The following is a 21037-nucleotide window of genomic DNA, read 5'->3' as shown; positions in this document are numbered from 1 at the left end:
ATAATTATCATGCTCCCACTAACATGATGATTATTAGCATAACACTTATGCTCCCACTAGCTTTGACATGTACTCAGAAATTAGCTGACTTTCTTACTAAAGTTCAGATTTCTGATACTATATTGTTTTGATAAAACTTTATCAAAATCATACACCTCTTTTAGATAGCTCACAGGTGTGTCTAAACAAGTTTAGAACTATGAAAAGGGATGCCGTAATCATAGTCTCAATTCTTTAGAGCTTTTTGCCACTTCTCACAAGTCCATGTTAGTGTGCCGGTTAACCACATAGCTCCACCAACGACTTTGAGAATGCAAATATCAAAATTGCTATCTACTTCAAATCTACATGGTGGAAGTGTTTCCTCACCATCATTTTCATGAATCGGAGAGAAACATTATGACCCTTAGATTTAATGGTGTATGTGTTCTTATCCATGTGAATTTGTCAAAGCCATAATCACAAGACAAGGTTAGTGACAAATCCAAACTCATATGGATTAAACTTATGCAATCTTAAATTCTTGCCATTTGGCAGCTCAGGTGCCTGCCATTGCTTTTAAGTTGTTATGCAACCAATTGAGAACTCTAAGAACTAACATCAAAGCCAACTTTAATTGGAATGGGCACATAATATGTCAACACGATAGGTTATAAACCTCAAGTCGTGTGCTAGTGAAGAACTTTAGGTTCTATTCTTGATTCGTTCTTGAGACTTTCAACACCTTTTAGACTCCCACTGTCCTCTTGACATATAAGACTTTCTTGTCAGATATTCAAGAGATAGTGTGGATTCTAATCAGGACAAATACTTCACAAAATTGGCCTAAGTTGGTCTTTGTTTTATCCAAAACATCACAACTTATCAATTTCAAATGTACAAGAGTAGAAAACTTTTACTCTTACAATTGACAAGTGTTTTAAACCTTCTTTAAGACATGTCACTCAAGTTACAATCTTAGAGTATAACTCAAAGAATTGTTTTGGAATGAAGTATGAATCATCTTCTTGATTTAACCACTTCAACAATTCATAACTCCTCTTCTTAACTATTAGAATGTACTTAGAGGATGAATTGTGATAAGGTCTCAAAATCATTAAGATGATCTTAAAACATGATACTAAAGTACTCTCCCATCTTTTCAGATTTGAGAAACTTTTATCCTTCTACCTAATTTGATTCTTCTTAGTCGTTCTGTCATATATTGAAAATTTTCCAATGCTTCAGAATTATACTTAAGCTTGTAAGTATAATCATATTTACTAAACCTTAGTAAATCATGACGAATAGTCTTATCCATCTTTTGTGGTGGACTTTGACAAGTGCACAAGAAAGTGTACTTGATCCCTTAGTCCTTCTCTTGACTCACACATCCATGTGAACAAGCAGTTAGTCTTAATTTTCCAATGCTCGAAAGTTCTCATTCATCATTCTATACAACTTGCATGATTGCAAGTTTCTATCGAACTGAAACTTGGGTGATGAGAATCTTTCCTTATTTGGTAAATTTAGACACTACCAGAAATGAAAGAATCAAATTCATATTTCCAATATTTCTATCAATGGAATCATATAAGCAACATCTTTTTTTCCTAAATGCCATTGTAAGGATATTTTAAAATAAATAAAATTAAAAACTTTTATTTTATTTTAAAACTTTGCGGAAAAACTAATCCTTACAATGCAAATGTATATGAAAACTTGTTGTCATCTACTCCTAAGCAATCTATCATAACTCTTAAGCACCTGCTCAAAATTCTGATCACCGAACCATGCAATTGAAATCCATCTTCGCAATCAGAATCAACATATACTTCCTTTAAGTTTCTTTAATTTTCTTTGATTCTTAAAACATCAACATGTGACCCAGCCACATCATGTAATAAGAATCTCTAAGTAGGAACTTAATAGAGTTAAACAATGGACTTTACATGAAATAAAGTCAAACTTATTGACTTTACCATCCTTAGGTAAGTTTGGCAGCTTCGTAAACAAAGCCCCGTCCTTTGGCAATAAAACATATGGACCCTTAGGTAATAGTACATGGGACTATCTCAGACTTAGCCTTTCTCTTTACCATTTGGTCAACCAAGTTGACTATGGCCAATCCCTTTCCATTGGGAAGAGAATGCATTTCTGGATTTCCTGTGTCACTATTGTCCCTGTCCATAAAGTCTTGGGAAGTTGATCTCCTAATAAAATTTGCTTTACAAGTACACTAAATCATTTCTGATTTAGCAGCACCAAGCAAATAAATAAGATCATTAAGGCTCTTGTCATAGTCTATTTCATAGGAGTCCCAAAGGAACTCACTATGTGACTTAGAAAGTAATTGAACCACTAACTTTCTGAAGACTTTGACACCCAACTCTCCCGGCTTGTTAGTATGTGACTTCATCTCCAAGATGTGATCACACCTAGACCTTGCCTTGCCAATAGGGCTTGAGTGACCTTGAACTTGTGGGTTAGGGAGAATAATTGGAGGAGGTGGAGGAAGTGAAGAACCAAGATATTTGGGAAGATCATAGATGTCTGAACTAGGCATCTTTTGGGAGATATTCAAGATAGTTGATTTAAAGTCCTTAATATAACACCCAATATGAAATATTAAGGCTAGGACCCTACATACTATTTTATAACTTGGAAGAGGGATGCCGTAATCCAAGCTATAGAATATTTAAAGGTAGGTGAATGATGATTAACCAATTTCCACCAAGATAAACGAAATGTATTATTAGGTTTTAATTGGTTTTTGAAACTCCTAGATCTTTTGAGATTCATTGAACTGTTCAATGGCATGTTTCAATCTCGGGTGTACCCTTCAGGTTTTGTGACTGGGATGTCGAGGATCACAAAACAAGGTGTGACGTAACCATGAAAATTACTTGGTACCCTTAAGTGTTTACCCCTTAATCGATGTGCCGGTTGACCATACACGCTCCATCGATACTATGATAAACATTAAGTTACCCTTTGCCTACCTTGTTAAATACGAGTTAGTGTGCCGGTTAACCACACACACTCCACTAACCGACTTAAACAAAGTGCAAAGTGTAATTTCATGGATTAACACCTTATTCACATTTCCTAAGTAACTAAGATTGGGTATTTATAAATGGTTTAGTTACTTAGTATTTATCATTAATTACTTTTAATGAAGGGAGAATTATAGTCCTTGTGCTACCTATTCGGCTAACGACCCTCCACCGGTCAAGGAAGCCATGGGTGAGAGTGGACACCCATTAAACTGCCATTTTATAGGCAGTAACCTTATACCCCCCTTATAGACCGGCTTCAATGAGGCCTTCTAACAGTAAGAATGACTTTACTCTTATACATATATATAAATATTATTAACTTATAATATTATAAAGTATAAGGGTTGAATTTTAACTTTTAAAATTCTAAGGGCTAAACTTGGAATTAAAGTATTCATAAGAGAAAACTTTTCTATTCCATAACTTATGTGTTTAACGTAGTTTTAATTAAAAGACTCTTCAAGTTCCATAACTTGAGGACAAGTTATGGAAGACTTTAAATTAATAAAAGAATTAACTTTTCTTTATTTTATAACTTATGGAATTAATTAAGGTTACACATTTTATTCCTTAATGAAGTGACTCTTGAACTTCCATAACTTGAGGACAAGTTATGGAGTCATAAAACTATTCAATGAGACAAAACTCTTCATTTTTGTAACCATTGCCAACTTTTATGAGTTTTATGAAACTTAAATGTGACCTTTCATGTAACTTGAGGAGAAGTTACACAAACACATTTTAGAACCAACTCTTTGATTAAAATGGATTGGAAACACATAATCAATTAACTAATCAATTAATCTAAGCAACTCATAAGAACAAAGATAATTCACATCAAACTTTTTCATGTAATTAGCATAACTTTTAAAGTAATAAAAACGTGAATCTATTGACAATTATCTTTGAAATTGGATTAGCATGAACATTACCACATCAAAAACAAGTTTGTAAGTTCAAAAACAGCTTATGGTAATGTTCCTAGTCCAATTCCAGCCAAAAACCACGAAGATATGCTATCTGGAGGCCAAACTCGTCGAGTTCTTCATGGAACTCGTCGAGTTCATGCTCTAATACATGAAGTTGTCGAGTTGTCTACCAGAAGTCATCGAGTTTTAGGCTTTGACAGTTTCTTGGCTTCGAAAAATCTATTTGCATCAAGTATATGAGAAAGCAAGCCTAGGCTCTGATACCACTGTTGGGTTTTGAGCATTCTAACACTCCTATGGTGTACATGCAACCCTATAAACCTTGGATCTATGTTTTCTCTAGTATACATGCAAATAAGAACTTTCCAAGGCTTAAATCCTAACTAGCATATTATGAAGCTCTTATACTACAAAGTACTAGTTAGATGACATACCTTTTAATGTAGCTTGATGTCTTCAAGGTTTAAGAGCTTAGCCCCAATAGTGTGGAAGCCTCAAGTGGAATCACAAATCACCAAAACACCTTGGAAGACTTTAGAGAATATGAATACTTGGTTCTCTCTAGTGAAATCGGCTAGCCCTCTTAGTGTACCCACACTCGTCCCAATTTCACCAACCAAGGAAATATTTATATAGTATGGAGACTAGGGTTAAACCCATGACCTTTCATTTCATATGATCCATGGGTTAAACACTCCATGGACTATCCATGAAAGCTTAGCCCAACCTAAATGAACTTGGCACATTCCATATATATAAGAGTCCATATTTAATTAGTTCATTTTGATCACTTAATTAATTCTAAATTAATTCTTGATCAATACTAATTAAATAATATGATTCCATATTAATATATTAGAGCTTATAATATATTAATTTTAATCATAAATATACTATTCTCAAAAGATTATCCATCTAAATTTGTTGGGTTTTGAGCATTCTAACACTCCTAAGTGTACATGCAACCCTAAATACTTTGGATCTATGTTTTCTCTATTATACATGCAAATAAGAACTTCCAAGGTATTATCCTAATCTAGCATATAAAATAATGAACATAACAAGATAGAATACATACCTCTTTGATGTAGAAAGTCTTCATGAAGCTTGAGTGCCTAGTGCCCCAAGTGTGACACCTCAAATGGTTCACACAACACCAAATACACTTGGAATAACTTGAGAGAAATCTACACTTCATGAAATCGGCTAGCCCTTTCTAGAATGACACTAGTCTCCGATTTTGTCAAGAATAAGATCTTTATATAGTGTTACAATTAGGGTAAACCCTAATTGTCATGACTTTCCATTTCCTTGGATCTATGGGTTCAAATACACCATGGAGCATCCATGGACCATCCTATGGGTTTTAGCCCAACTTGATTATCCATGGAGCATTAGCCCACTATACAAGTATGGATGATTTACACAATCAACCCATATATTTAATTAGTCTTCTTTTGATCACTTAATTAATCCTAGATTAATTCTTCATCAATACTAATTAAATAATCTTATTATTCTTATTATTAATATACTAGAACTTATAATATATTAATAACCATAAGTGTCTTATTTCTCCCATTATAGTCTATCCAAGTGCAAGATGCCATGCAACCCAAATGGACCATGTCGGGTCGGGTCAAGTCTTACCAATTATAGTTATGGACTTAGACATTAATCCAACAGTCTCCCACTTGGATAAGTCTAAAACTAATATTGCGTATGACTTCAAGAACCAACTGGCAATCGTAGCTCTCAAAAGCTTCTGTCGAACTTGGACCTTGTTGAGGAACTCTGACCTTTGTCAATGACTTGTCCATTAGTTAAGGGATCATATATTCCTCCATTCTAGATATCATATGGACTGAGACATGGATTATAATCATTCTCTCTGTCCATTTGTTGTTTCCCGATTTCCGATTTATGATGACTGACTAATTGAACAAATCAAATCAGTCCTGGCCCGGCCGAGCACTTCCATTTGTCATCATCAAATCATCGAGGGGCCCACAGATATCGCTTTTATCCCGAAGGTAAAAGGAATGGATAAACTTCGACTCATATGGCTTGTTCTACTACTTGTTGCATCATACACAAAGACACGTTTTGTAGCACCGAGTTACCAAATGCGTTTTCGTGCAATCAATGTACAACCAACTCATAGTAACAACTCATATCTCTAGGTTTGAAGATTATAAGATATTATCGTCTCATGATCACTCGTGATAAAATCCATGAAGTGATTCCAATGAGCGCGGGTTGAATCCAATACTCAGAACTTATGAGCACTCATGAGTGTTGTAGCCCTTTGTCCAACACCGTAGACCTCTACAAGCCAACCCATGACAGTCTTAATTCATATCTACTTCCAACATATGACCGACTGCGGATGGTTTGAATAACTTAGTCATTCCGGAAGAATAACCTAGTTTATTCTGGAAGTCAAAACATGCAAAATGAAACACAATAATAATTGAATCCAATATGGTATCAATACCTATGAACATAAATAAAACACCTTTTATTTATCACCATATGATTACACATTATTCATTGTTTACTGTTTCAGCTATCAACTTTATTCTTAAATTTAAAACAATAGTTGTCCCATGCTCCAAGCATGTATACTATGTTTTCTAAACACTAGTCATGCCACACACCAAGTATGCATACTATGTTTGTCTATGATCTTTACTTTGTGAACTAGATCAATTGAACATAACTTCAATGATTCTCTTTTCACACTCCCAAATCCTTACTGCAAATACAAGAATTCCAAATTCATGTCATTTACTGAAATCTGTTAGATTCTAAACTTATATGCATTGTGTTGGATAAGGTGTCTAAGTCCATAACTTATTTGGTACATACTTGACCCGTCCCGACATGGTCCATTTGGGTTGCATTTCATCCAAACTATTTATGGATAATTTTATGAGAGTTATACACATATGTTTATTAATATATTATAAGTTATAATATATTAATATGAAGTCATGTTATTTAATTAGTCTTAGTCTTAAATTAATTATGAATTAATTTAGAGATTAAAAGGAAGACTAATTAGATTATGGGCTATTGGTTTTATATGGTGTGGGCTAACAATCATTTGTTAATGGGCTAGGCTTATATGGAAGTCCATGGATGATCCATGGAGCTTTTAACCCATGGATCCTTGGAAAAGGAAAGGTCATGGGTTATTAGGGTTTTACCCTAATCATGTACACTATATAAGCATGCTTATGTTGCATGAAATAGCCACTAGTGGCACTAGTTGTGTGAGACTTAGGTGTGGCTGATTTCTATGTGTGTATACACTCTCTCAAAGTTTTCCAAGAGTTTGTGGTGATTTGTGATTCCATTTGAGGCATTCACACTATTGGTGCTTGGCACTCAAACTCCTTAGGAATTGAACTCATCATCAAAAGGTATGTAATCTCATCTAATTCTTTTATGTTTAAAAGTACCCCATGCCATGTTAGATAGGTTATGAACCTTGGAAAATTATTATTTTGCATGTATTTAGACAAACATAGATCCAAGGTTTATTAGGGTTTCATGCACACTTAGGAAGTGTTAGATTGCTCAAAACCCAACAGTGGTATCAGAGCCTAGGCTTGCTTGTTTGATATTTGATGCAAAATAGTGAAAAAAAGTTGAAATTGTTGCTGTCTGGCTGATGGACTCGCCGAGTCCATGGGGGGACTCGCCGAGTTCAAGGCAAAATTCATCATACTCGGCGAGTAGGCTCGTGCACTCGGCGAGTAGAATGATCAGAATGCAGAATTTCGACTTTTGCTGCTGGAAATGGACTAGAAACATTACCATTAACTGTTTTGGTGTTTTAAAGCTTGTTTTAGTTGGTGTAATGGTTGTTCTAATCCATTTACAATAGCATATATCAAAATTTCATGCTTTGTATGTGTTCATATAATTCTTGAAACTTTGATAATCATGTTCATGTTCTTATGAATTTAGAAGATGATAGGAATTATTTGCTGAATTGTTTAGGATTAATTCTTGATCATTTATGTGTTTTAATGGAGTCCATAATTTGTCCTCAAGTTATGGATATCCAAAGGTCACTTTTCTTTAACACACATTAAAAACACATAAGTTACATAAAATGAAGAGTCTTCATTTTATGAACCTTTAATTCATAAGTTATGAAATGAAAAGTTTTGAAGAGTTACAAAACATGCCCTCAAGTTTTGGAATTTGGAAAAGTTTCACACACTTTAATAAACTTTAATTCCAACACTTAGAATTTTAAAAGTTAAAATTCAACACTTATACTATTTATAACATTAATGGTTAATTATATATATATGTATAAAAACAAGTCGTTTTACCGTTAGTAGGCCTCATTCACAAAGCCGGTCTATAAGGTGGGTATAAGGTTGTTGCCTATAAAATGACGACTTAATGGGTGTCCACTCTCACCCACCGCTTGCTTGATCGGTGGAGGGTCGTTAGCCGAACGGGTAGGACAATGACTTTAAATTCTCATTAAAAGTATAATGAATATTATAAAGTAACTAAATATTTTTTATTTAAATTCCCAATCTTAGTTACTTTAGGAAAAATGTGAATTTGGTGCTAGCCCATGGAATTCACACTTTGTACCTTACCAAGTCATTGGTGGAGCGTGTGTGGTTAACCGGCACACTAACTTGGACTAGTAAAGATCACGAAGGGTGACTTAATGTTTGTCATAGATCAATGGAGCGTGTGTGTTTAACCGGCACATTGATTAGGTGATAATATTAAGGGTACCAAGTGAATTGGTATGGTTATTCACACCTTGTTTTGTGATCCTCGGCATCCCAGTCATAAAATTTGAGAGGGCACACTCGAGATTGAAACATGCCATTGAAAAGTTCAATGAATCTCAAAAGATCTAGGAATTTCAAATCCAATTAAAACCTAATAAATTATTTCGTTTTTCATGGTGGAAATTGGTGAATCGTCATTCGCCTACCTTCAAATATTTTATAGCTTAGATTACGGCATCCCTCTTCCAAATTATAAAATATTGTGTTGGGTCCTAGCCATAATATTTCATATTGGGTGTTATATTAAGGACTTTGAATCAACTAACTTGATTTTCTCCCATTATAGATGTCTGGTTCAGACAACTATGACCTTCCCAAATCTCTTGAAGATGGTGTCCCTCAACATCATGCTTCACTTCCTCCACCTCCTCCAATTATTCTCCCTCACCCACAAGTTCTTGAAAAGTTTAAAGTCACTCAATCCCTATTGGCAAGCATAGTCTATGTGTGCTCACATCTTGGAGATAAAGTCACATATTGACAAGCCGGGAGAGTTGGGTGTCAAAGTCCCGTGAAAGTTGGATGTTCAATCACTTTCTTAGTAACATAGTGAGTCTCTTTGGGACTACTATGAAACGGACTATGACATGACCCTTAATAATGTTATCTATTTGCTTGGTTTTGTGGAATCAGCAATGATTTGGAACACCAGTAAAGCAAATTTGATTAAAAGAACAACTTCCCAAGTCTACATGGACATTGAAAATGGTAGCATTGGATATCTAGAAAAGGATTTCTCTTCCCAATGGATAGGGATCGGCTATAGTCAACTCAGTTGACCAAATAGTAAAGAGAAAGGCAAATTCTGAGATAGTCTCATGTGCCATTACCAAAGGGTCCATGTGTTTTGTTGCCAAAGGAAGGGGCATTGGTTGCAAAGCTGCCCTATTCACCTGAAAGGTCATAAGGTTGATCAAGTCAAGAGGTTTGACTCTACTTCGGGTAAAGTCCACTGTCTAACTCTATTAAGTTCCTATTTGGAGATTCTTATTACATAATGTGAATGGGTCACATGCTGATGTTTTTAAGAATCAAAGAAAAGATAGGAAGCTTAAAGTAAGTATATGTTGATTCTGATTGCAAAGGTGGGTTTCGATCGCATGGTTCGACAATCAGAATTTTGAGTTGTTGCTTAAGAGTTATAATATATTGCTTATGAATAGATAACAACAAGGTTTTCAAGTGGATTGTAAGGATAAGTTTTTCCGCAAAGTTTTAAAATAAAAGAAAAAAAGGGTTTTAATTTTATTTATTTTAAAAAATATCCTTACAATGGCATCTGTGGAAAATTGTTGCTTATATGTTTCCAGTAATAGCAATATTGGAAAGTGGATTTGATTCTTTCATTTGTGGTAGTGTCTGAATTTACCAAATGAAGAAAGTTTTTCATCACCCAAGTTTCAATTGGACAGAAACTTGGAATCATACAAGTTGTATTGTATGATGAATGAGAATTTTCATCTTTGAAAATTAAGACTAATTCTTTGATCACATGTGTATGTGAGTCAATTGAAGGACTAAGGAATTAGGTACACTGGGTGTGCGCTGGTCAAGGTCCACCACAAAGATTGATTTGTCATGATTTACTGAAGATTAGTAAATATGATATACTTATAAGGTTAAGTATAATTCTGTAACATTGGAAAGGTTACAATGTATGACAAAACAAATGAGAAGAATCAAATTAGGCAGAAAGATAAAAGTTTCTCAAATCTAAAAGGATGGGAGAGTACTTTAGTATCATATTTCATGATCATCTTAATGATTATGAAACCATATCACAAATTCATACTCTAAGGACGTCTTAGTGTATTGTTATGGCTAAGAAGAGAGGTCATGAATTGTTGGATTGGTTAAAATCAAGAAGATGAGTCATACTTCGTTCCAAAACAATTCTTAGAGTCATACTCCAAGATTGTAACTTTGAGTGACATAAAGGAAGATTTATTAACACTAGTCAAATGTAAGAGTAAAATGTTTTCTACTCTTGTACATTTGAGATTGGTAAGTTGTGATGTCTTGGATGAGACAAAGACCAACTAAGACCAATTATGTGAAGTGTTAGTCTTGATAAGAATCCGCATTGTCCCTTGAATATTTGTTTTGTCAAGGAATGGTTCTTGACTGGGGAAACTTATATGTCAAGGGGACAGTGGGAGCCTTAAAGATCCTAAAAGAGTTTCAAGATTTAATCAAGAGTAAAACTGTACTTTATCACTAGCACACGACTTAAGGTTTGCAACCTATCATGTTGACATAATTCTTATTTCTGTACCTACTTCAAATAAGTTGAATTTGCATGTGAGTTATCAGAGTTCAACTTGGAAGCATTGGTGGGCCCTGTGCTACCAAGGTGACAAGAAACTAAGATTGAACAAGTTTAATCCATGTAAGGCTGAATTTGTCACTAACCTTATCTTGTGATTATGGTTTTGACAAATTCACATGGATAGGAACTCATACACTATAAAATCTAAGTGTCATAAGGTTTCTCTCCAATTCATGAAAATGATGGTGAGGAAACGCTTTCACTAAGTAGATTTTAAGTAGATAGCAATTGTGTTATTTGCATTTTCAAAAGTCGTTAGTGGAGCGCGTGTGGTTAACCGGCACACTAACATGGACTTGTGAGAAATGGAAAATGCATAAGCAATTGAGACTATGATTACGGCATCCCTTTTCATAGTTCTGAAAATTGTTTAGACACACATGTGAGCTATCTAAGAAAGGGTGTATGTAACACCGTAAATTTTCAAACAAAATTTTCATTTCAAAATAAGTCATTTTCATTCAAAACAAGGCATAAACATTTCAAGTGTCATGTCAAAATACAAATCATCTGAATCCCAAGATCACAAAACATCTATCAGTGTGTACAGATCACGCCGGTGCCTTCCCACGGTCCTCGCTAGTACCTGAAACACATACATAACAACTGTAAGCATAAATGCTTAGTGAACTCCCCAATATACAACTTACGCACATACGCCTTTCCAGGCCCTGACCTTCCGGTCCATGTGTCTCAGGGGACTTCCGTCCCTGCTGGGTAAACCTTCCGGTCCTACCCACGCCGACCTTCCGGTCCACAACACAACGCCTTCCGGCCCATAACATAATCGCCTTCCGGCTCATAACATAATGCCTTCCGGCCCATAACATAATGCCTTCCGGCCCACATAACATACATAGCACGTATAACAATTAACTTATCACATATAGCACATATATCTCATATCATATCCGACCTTCCGGTCACACAGTCAAACCCTTCCGGGTACAGTATAGTGAGAAGACTCACCTCGTGAATATCGAAAGCTAGCAAATCCCGAAGTCACTCGTACTCGATCCGCCGAGCTACAATCTCCCTATAACATCATACATCTCTTATTAACACTTTTATCTTCTAAGTTTGACTATCCCTAAGAGGTCAAACATAGGTCAACTCTGGTCAACGGTCAACGGTCAACTTGACCTGACTAGGCGAGTGCTAGGGCGACTCGGCGAGTCTAGACGTCCTCACCAATTCTCTAAGATTCCCTTTCTACTCGTCGAGTATCCTCCTTGACTCGACGAGTTTCTCCTGGAAGAATCGTGGGGCCACCCCGACTCAACTCGCCGAGTCTGAAGAACAACTCGACGAGTCCCAGTTAATCTTCCAGCTACTCGCCGAGTCTGTTCATCGGACTCGGCGAGTCCATGCCATGCAACCGCTCAAACTGCTTTCTAAGGTCAGAACTGCTCCGACCATTCATAGGTTTGGCCTTCCTAGACTGATTCATCACGTAAGGTCCTCATTTCGGTGCTCATAATACACCCCATGACTCATAATTTACATTTTGACCTAAGGCATAAGGATTCCAATCCAAAACCTCCATTGATTCACGAAATGCTCAGGCATGGGACATTCTGGACTTCCAAAGATCCCAATACAGGGTTCCAATCGTTTGGGGGACTAAGGTAACACTCAATCTAGCCACAAAAGGGTTCAATAAACACTAAATCCATATACACATCAATCATAAAAGGATGCAATTCGAAATATTACCTGAATAACGTGCTCTCTGTGTCCCCAATCCTCAGAACGTGGCTTCCCTTGTTGTTCCCTTAACCAAGCCTCCTCTTCCTTGCAAAACAACACTTCCAAAATCAACAATGGTCTTCTACCTTGCTCCAGATGCTCACAATCGAATTAGGGTTTCTCTCAGAGGACTAGGGTGAACAATGACGGCCATAAGGTCCCTCATATACGTCCCAAACCTGAACAGTTAGGGTTTTCGCTAAACAGCGCAGACTCGCCGAGTCCATATCCGGACTCGTCGAGTCCAGTCGCGAACCCGCGACCAGATCCGCAATCCTACTCGGCGAGTATAGGCTCCAACTCGACGAGTCCCCTCTTAAAACACCCAAAATCATAAATATAACAATACCTGAAATTCCGGGCTGTTACAACTCTCCCCCACTAGGACTAGACTTCGCCCTCGAAGTCTCACTCTGAAAATAGCTCCGGATGCTGCTCCCGCATCTCACGCTCCGGCTCCCAAGTCATTTCCAATCCCTGATGGCCACTGGTCTCTCGGCATAATTCAGGCTCGCATCCACCTGAATATCCTCTAACGGAACCACTGCCGACTCATCGGCTATACACTTCCTCAATTGCGACACATGAAAAAGTGTCGTGGATCTGCCCCAACTCTGCTGGCAACTCCAAACGATAGGCTACCCGGCCTATCCTTGCAATCACACGAAATGGACCGATATACCGGGGTCCCAACTTGCCCCTCTTCCTGAACCGAATCACTCCTTTCCAAGGGGAGACCTTCAGGAGAACGACGTCACCGACTTGAAACTCAAGCTCGGATCGGCGTCTGTCTGCATAACTCTTCTGTCGGCTCTGGGCGGTCAATAACCTCTGTCTAACCTGCTAAATCTGCTCTGTCGTCTGAAGCACGATCTTTGTACTGCCCATCACTCTCTGACCCACCTCTCCCCAGCAAATGGGGGTCCGACACCTCCTACCATACAACAGCTCAAAGGGTGGCATACCAATGCTCGAATGATGACTGTTGTTGTAGGAAAACTCCGCCAAGGGTAAATACGCATCCCAGCTACCCCCGAAATCTAACACACACGCTCGAAGCATGTCCTCCAGCGTCTGAATCGTTCGCTCGCTCTGACCGTCTGTCTGGGGATGGTATGCGGTACTAAAATGCAATTTAGTACCCAACTCCTCATGGAATTTCTTCCAGAATCTGGAAGTGAAGCGCACATCACGGTCTGAAACAATCGAGATCGGCACCCCATGCCGAGATACCACTTCTCTCACATATATCTCCGCCAACTTCTCCGCTGAAGAACTCTCACTGATGGCAAGGAAGTGAGCGCTCTTCGTCAACCTATCCACAATCACCCAAATTGCATCGACTCCTCTGACAGTTCTCGGCAATTTGGTGATGAAATCCATAGTGATCTGTTCCCACTTCCACTCGGGCACCTCCAATGGCTGCAACTTGCCATGCGGTCTCTGGTGCTCGGCCTTAACCTTACGGCAGGTCAAGCACCTCTCCACGAACCATGCGACGTCCCTCTTCATACAGGGCCACCAATACTCTTTCCTCAAATCCAAATACATCTTCGTAGCCCCAGGATGGATCGAGAATTTCGATCGATGAGCCTCTTCCATCAAAGTAATACGCGTACCACCCACGAACGGTACCCAAATCCGACCCTGAAACGTCATAAGCCCTCATCCATCCGTAACGAACTCTGAAACCAAACCGACAACCCGCTCTCTCTTCTGCATCTCTGGTCGCACAGCCTCGGCCTGTGCCCCACGAATAGCATCCAATACTGGAGCTATTACAGTCAATCTGAAACATACATCTCGCAGTGGAGTGCTCTCTGCCCTGCGGCTCAATGCATCGGCTACCACATTAGCCTTGCCTGGGTGGTACAGGATCTCACAATCATAATCTTTGACCACATCCAACCACCTCCTCTGACGCATATTTAGGTTGGGCTGATCCATCAAATACTTCAAGCTCTTATGGTCCGTGTATATCGTACATCGAACCTCGTACAAGTAGTGATGCCAGATCTTGAGAGCGAACACTACTGCCCCCAACTCTAAATCATGCGTGGGATATCTCGCCTCATGAGGCTTCAGCTGCCTCGACGCATAAGCTATCACATGACCCCTCTGCATCAACACTGCACCCAACCCCGAAATCGATGCATCGCAATATACTACAAAATCCTCCATCCCTTCCGGGAGAGCTAATACCGGAGCTTCGCACAACCTTTGGCGAAGTGTCTCAAAGGAGGTCTGCTGCTCGGGTCCCCATGAGAATGCAACCCCCTTTCGGGTCAATCTAGTGAGTGGCACCGCAACTTTGGAGAAGTCCTTAATGAATCTCCGATAATACCCTGCCAATCCAAGGAAACTCCTGATCTCAGAAGGTGACTTCGGCACCTCCCAACTCATCACCGCCTCAACTTTGGCCGGATCGACCAATATCCCTTCCTGATTAACAACATGTCCTAGGAATTGGACCTCCCGCAACCAGAAGTCACACTTGGAGAACTTTTCATAAAGCTTCTCCGATCTTAAAACCCCAAGGACCTCCCTCAAATGTTCTTCATGCTGCTCTCTAGATCTCGAATACACTAGAATATCGTCGATAAATACAATCACTGACCGATCCAACATCGGCCTGCATACCCTATTCATGAGATCCATGAACACAGCCGGGCCATTGGTGAGCCCGAAAGGCATCACCACAAACTCATAATGCCCATATCGCGTCCTAAACGCTGTCTTCTGGACGTCCTCATCCCGCACTCTCACCTGATGGTACCCCGACCTCAGATCGATCTTGGAAAACCAAGATGCTCCCTGCAACTGATCGAATAAATCATAGATCCTCGGTAATGGGTAACGGTTCTTGACCATCAACTTGTTCAACTCCCGGTAATCAATGCACATCCGGTGTGAACCATCCTTTTTCTTGACGAACAGAATAGGTGCTCCCCACGGCGAGCTGCTCGGCCGGATGAATCCCTTCCCCAGCAACTCCTGAAGCTGCGAGGACAACTCTTGCATCTCTGGAGGTGCAAGACGATAAGGCACCTTAGCGATAGGCACGGCCCCCAGAACCAGATCGATACCAAACTCTACTTGCCTCACAGGAGGTACTCCCGGCAGCTCCTCGGGGAAAACATCTGGAAACTCATGCAACACTAGGACCTCCTCAACTGATCTCGGTCTCTCGGAAACCTCCCGCGTATCCATCACATACGCCACAAAACCCTTACAGCCCTACTGTAGACACTGCCTCGCCCTAGCGGCCGAACAAAAAGCTGATCCCGAACGGGTACCCTCACCGTACACCGAAAGAACTCCCCCACTAGGGTCTCGTATAGTCACCAGCTGACGCTCACAGTCGATGACAGCGCCGAATCGGCTCAACCAGTCCATGCCCACAATGACACAGACATCACCCATCGCAATAGGAATCAGGTGAATCAGAAACTCGACCCCGAAAATCTCTAACACACATCCCCGGAGAACCTCCGTGGCACAAATCACTCTCTCGTCAGCTATAGAAACTCTCAGAGGCCGACTCAACGACTCACGACTAACGCTGATATGCTGACTAAAAGCTAAAGATACAAAGGACCTACTCGCACCCGAGTCAAATAACACTAAAGCAGGCACATAGTTCACAAGGAAAGTACCTACGCATATCATAACATAAGCATAACATCTCGACATCAAAATAAATACATGAAAAGCATACCTGCCACAACATCGGGCGTAGCGCGGACCTCCTCCGCAGTCAGCTGAAAGGCTCTCCCACGAGCCCTTGGGGCCTCGGCCTTCACTGGTCGAGTCGTAGTAGCCCTGGCAGTAGGTGCAAATCCCTGAAGAAGCTGAGGGCACTCGGCCTTCCGATGGCCTGTCTGGTTGCAATGAAAGCAAACCGTAAACCCCTTGGGGCACTCCCTAGCAATGTGCCCCTACTTGCCACACTTGTAGCAAGCACCAGATCGACATGCCCCATCATGACCCTTGCCGCACTTTCCGCAAGTGCGGCCCTTCGGACCTCCCGTCCTCGAATCGGCGGACTTAGTCCGCTTGGCTGCCGGCTGAGACTGAGCTGGCCGCCGGTCCACCCACTGAGACTCGGCCTCCTCCCTGGCCTGGGTCTCTAACTCAATCTCGCGCTTCCTGGCATTCGCCTGAAGCTCCGCAAAGGTATGATAGGTGGAGTTTGACACAAACTCCCGGATATCCCTCCTCAAAACACCCAAGTACTGGCTCATCCGAGCCTGCTCTGTGGACACCAGCTCGGGGCAGAACATCGCCCTCTCATGAAACTTCCGCGTGATCACCGCAACCGAATCAGTACCCTGCTTGAGGGTCAAGAACTCTTGAACCAATCGTTCCCTCTCCACCGGGGGAACGTACTCGTCTCTGAACATAGAGGTAAACCCCTCCCATGTCACTGCTGAAATCTCTGCCAACATGAAGTTCGCCGTCACGAACTTCCACCAATCCTTCGCACCCAGACGGAGCTGGTTCAAAGCGAACCGTACCCTCAGATGCTCCGGACATGAACAAGTGTAGAAGCACCCCTCAATATCAGCGATCCACCTCATCGCAGCAATCGGATCCTGCGTCCCATCAAACTCAGGTGGCTTCGTGTTGCTGAACTCCCGAAACAGCAACAAGTCATCCCCCTGTGGCCTGGCAGCGGCCATAGTTGCGGTAGCTGCAGCGGCTGCAGCCTCAGTCAATGCGGCGTACCACTCCTCAAAAGTCTCCATCAAGGTGGTCTTAATAGACCCAAACATCTCCGGAATCTCAGCCCGGATCGCTGCAGCCACCTCCTCATGAATCATCTGACGAATCTCCTCGTCACTCACACCGCTCGTACTCGCTCTGTGGCGTGGTCTAACCATGATGTCTCTGAAATACAACATAAAAGTATCAGAGACTCCATCGAGTGTAATTGCACTCGATAACGCAACCCTACTCAGTCTCCGATATCCAGGGATTCTTACTTGGGTCTCCCACTGACCCGGTGTCTTCGGTAGTACGGGCCCAATACTACCGACCACACCGCATCAGCATTCATCCCAAATCTTCCTCCCCAAACCCCGGATAGTGAGTACTCTACCTCTGATATGCACTATCTATCTGCACGCTATCAAAGCATCTCATATCGGCAATTCTCCCTAGACTAAGGCATCACAAATCAGGCCAATCTAGTCCTATCATGAATACCTAGTCTTCTAGCATGCATAACAATTCATATCATAACTTATCTCATAACATAACATTGTAAGGTATTTTGGGGATCTTTACCGTTCGGGCGCTGACTGATCGTACACACTGCTTCTTTCTTGTTTACCACAAAATCATTTATAAAAGTTTATGCCTTTCTTTTAAAAGTTTTCCTCAAATCCTCGGTTTGAGTTCAGTTACGCCCGAAGGTGCACCCGAATCCCTCAAACCAAGGCTCTGATACCAATTTGTAACACCGTAAATTTTCAAACAAAATTTTCATTTCAAAATAAGTCATTTTCATTCAAAACAAGGCATAAACATTTCAAGTGTCATGTCAAAATACAAATCATCTGAATCCCAAGATCACAAAACATCTATCAGTGTGTGCAGATCACGTCGTCGCCTTCCCACGGTCCTCGCTAGTACCTGAAACACATACATAAGGACTGTAAGCATAAATGCTTAGTGAGCTCCCCAATATACAACTTACGCACATACGCCTTTCCAGGCCCTGACCTTCCGGTCCATGTGTCTCAGGGGACTTCCGTCCCTGCTGGGTAAACCTTCCGGTCCTACCCACGCCGACCTTCCGGTCCACAACACAACGCCTTCCGGCCCATAACATAATCCCCTTCCGGCCCATAACATAATGCCTTCCGGCCCACATAACATACATAGCACGTATAACAATTAACTTATCACATATAACACATATATCTCATATCATATCCGACCTTCCGGTCACACAGTCAAACCCGTCCGGGTACAGTATAGTGAGAAGACTCACCTAGTGAATGTCAAAAGCTAGCAAATCCCGAAGTCACTCGTACTCGATCCGCCGAGCTACAATCTCCCTATAACATCATACATCTCTTATTAACACTTTTATCTTCTAAGTTTGACTATCCCTAAGAGGTCAAACATAGGTCAACTATAGTCAACGGTCAACGGTCAACTTGACCTGACTCGGCGAGTCTAGACGTCCTCACCAATTCTCTAAGATTCCCTTTCTACTCGTCGAGTATCCTCCTTGACTCGACGAGTTTCTCCTGGAAGAATCGCGGGGCCACCCATACTCAACTCGCCGAGTCTGAAGAACAACTCGACGAGTCCCAGTTAATCTTCCAGCTACTCGCCGAGTCTGTTCATCGGACTCGGCGAGCCCATGCCATGCAACCGCTCAAACTGCTTTCTAAGGTCAGAACTGCTCCGACCATTCATAGGTTTGGCCTTCCTAGACTGATTCATCACGTAAGGTCCTCATTTCGGTGCTCATAATACACCCCATGACTCATAATTTACATTTTGACCTAAGGCATAAGGATTCCAATCCAAAACCTCCATTGATTCACAAAATGCTCAGGCATGGGACATTCTGGACTTCCAAAGATCCCAATACAGGGTTCCAATTGTTTGGGGAACTAAGGTAACACTCAATCTAGCCACAAAAGGGTTCAATAAACCCTAAATCCATATACACATCAATCATAGAAGGATGCAATTCGAAATATTACCTGAATAACGTGCTCTCTGTGTCCCCAATCCTTAGAACGTGGCTTCCCTTGTTGTTCCCTTAACCAAGCCTCCTCTTCCTTGCAAAACAACACTTCCAAAATCAACAATGGTCTTCTACCTTGCTCCAGATGCTCACAATCGAATTAGGGTTTCTCTCAGAGGACTAGGGTGAACAATGACGGCCATAAGGTCCCTCATATACGTCCCAAACCTGAACAGTTAGGGTTTTCGCTAAACAGCGCAGACTCGCCGAGTCCATATCCGGACTCGTCGAGTCCAGTCGCGAACCCGCGACCAGATCCGCGATCCTACTCGGCGAGTCTAGGCTCCAACTCGCCGAGTCCCCTCTTAAAACACCCAAAATCATAAATATAACAATACCTGAAATTCCGGGGTGTTACAGTGTATGAATCTAAATTTCAGAAGTCCAGCAGATTTTTGGAAATATGTCAGAGCTAGTGGGAGCATAAGTGTTATGTTGATAATCATCATGTTAGTGGGAGCATGATTATTACGTTTAGTGTTGCAAGTTAGCAATGTTAATTATAGAAAACAAAGTTTCAATTCGTGAAGTTGCAGGGGTTGAAAAGTTGTTTTGCTATAATTAAGGGAGAGGAAATTATACTTCATTTCAATTCTAAAGCTTAGATTGAGATTTTAATCATCTTTAGTCAAGAATATATATATGAATTTTATGTTGGAATGGTTCAACTTGAAGAAATTCTATATATATATATTGCGTTTTCAAAATTTGATTATGATTACAGCATCCCTCTTCATAGTTAAATTTTGAAATCATGGCAAATAAAAAATATTGTAGCAAAAGACTTGTCTAGTATCATGTCTTTATGTCAAACATCATGAATCGTGTCCCATATGCTTCTGATATAGGATCGATTGCATGTGCTATAATATTCATCTTTTCTAAATTTTCCAAATGCTTAAGGCATTGAGAAGGGAAAAGTCTAGAACTCGATATGACTAAAGTGATTAAGCAATTATAGAGGACAATCTGAGGTTCGCCAAAGATTGGTTGCTCAGGGAAAGTTGGAAGTATGATGTAAGTTGTCGGAAAGGACCATATTGACATATTCTGAAAAGAAGTAACTCTTGTTCGGAAGTCATAGTCAAAATGGGACTATGGAAATGTCTCCATAGGTGGAAGTTATTCAATCTATGTAGGATTAGAAAACCTTAATGCAAGAAGGATGTTCAAAGCAATGTACTTTGAATATGAGACTTTCGTTTCCATAGAGTTGATCTCCTTTGGAATACTCTGTAGTGACTGTTGACAAGTTTTGTGAATTTGTGAATAATCATTACAAGAGGAACATTGCATAAAAGTTTAAAATCTAACAGATTTTTTGGTAAATGATAGGAATCGGGGATTCTCACATTTAAAATAAGGGTTTGGGATTGTGAAATGAGTAT

Source organism: Lactuca sativa, chromosome 8 (assembly GCF_002870075.4).
Source record: "Lactuca sativa cultivar Salinas chromosome 8, Lsat_Salinas_v11, whole genome shotgun sequence".
Taxonomy (NCBI): Eukaryota; Viridiplantae; Streptophyta; class Magnoliopsida; order Asterales; family Asteraceae; genus Lactuca; species Lactuca sativa.
This window is presented reverse-complemented; position numbering follows the sequence as displayed.